Raw genomic sequence first — 1,432 nt, 5'->3', positions numbered from 1 at the left:
TTATTTTTTAGGAAGAAAATAGGAACCAGCAGAGGGCTGAATGGTTATGTCACTGGATTCCCATAGTCAACAGTGGTTTGAGTCTAGAATCTGGTAGTTTAAAACTCACACGTTGAGGGGGGGGGTGGTGGCAGGTGGTGTGGCAGTTAAGGGTGCTAGACGCCCACATGGTCAACCGTGGCTTGAGTTCCCAACCTGGCAGCTTGCTTCCTCATTCTCTCTCTCTCTGTCCCTCTCTGGTCAAATTAAAACAAACACACGGGAACCAGCAGTTAGCATAATGGCTATGTCGCTGGACTCCCACGTAGTCAACCGCGGTTCGCGTCCCAGACCCGGAAGCTTAAAAACTCACGCCAGGCGCGTGTGCTTGCGTGCCCAAGATCCTGAGAGGAGAATGGAGGAGAAGGGATTACGACGTGACCATCCCCTCTGGGGGGTGATTTCTCGCTTTCTGTCTCTATGTCTCTCTCTGTCTGTCTGGCGAGCGCATGCACCCTATAGCAAAAAAACCTCTCAAAAAAGAAAAAAACACATAAAGTTAAATAATTCTTAAAAAGGGCCAGCACGTGGCATGGTGGTTAACGCACTGGACACTCCCGCATGGCCAGATACGGTTCGAGTCCTGGACCTGGTGACTTGGCTTCTCACTTTCCTTTTCTCAGTGTGTCTTTCTCTGGTCAAATGAAAATAAATGAATGGGGACGAGCTGTTGGTGTAATGGCTATGTCGCTGAACTCCCATATAGTCGACCACGGTTCAAGTCCCGGACCTGGTGGCTTAAACTCATGCCAGGCGCATGCGCATGCGTGCCCAAGATCCTGAGAGGAGAATGGAGGAGAAGGGATTGCGGCATGACCATCCCCCCTGTGGGGTGATTTCTTGCTTTTTGTCTCTCTGTCTCTCTCTGTCTTTCTGGTAAGCACACGCACCCTATAGCCAAAAAAAAACTCTCATAAAACAGGAAAAAAGAAAGAAAAAAAGAAATGAATTAATAAATAAAACTAGGAAAAAAGAAAACAGGAAAAAAAAAAACAGGAAAAAAGAAAGAACATAAAAACAGGAAAAAAGAAAGTAAAAAGAAATGAATTAATAAATAAAACTAGACAAATAATTCTTTTAAAAAATCATTATTCAAAAGTAAAAAAAATTCTAAGAAAAACAAACTCACGCCAGGCACGTGTACATATATGCCCCAAATCCTGAGAGAATAGAGGAAAAGGGATTACAGTATGGCTATCCCTCTGGGAGATGATTTCTCACTTTCTGTCTCTCTAGTGAGCTCATGAATCCTATAGCAAAAATCTCTCTAAGAAAAACAAAAGAAAAGAAAATAGGGGCCAGCAGGTGAAGTGGTGGTTAAGGCACTGGATTCACACATGGCCGACTGCGGTTTGAGTCCTGGACATAGTGGCTTGCTTTCTCACTTTTCTGC

This window comes from Tupaia chinensis, unplaced genomic scaffold (assembly GCF_000334495.1).
Source record: "Tupaia chinensis unplaced genomic scaffold, TupChi_1.0 Scaffold000273_1, whole genome shotgun sequence".
Taxonomy (NCBI): Eukaryota; Metazoa; Chordata; class Mammalia; order Scandentia; family Tupaiidae; genus Tupaia; species Tupaia belangeri.
This window is presented reverse-complemented; position numbering follows the sequence as displayed.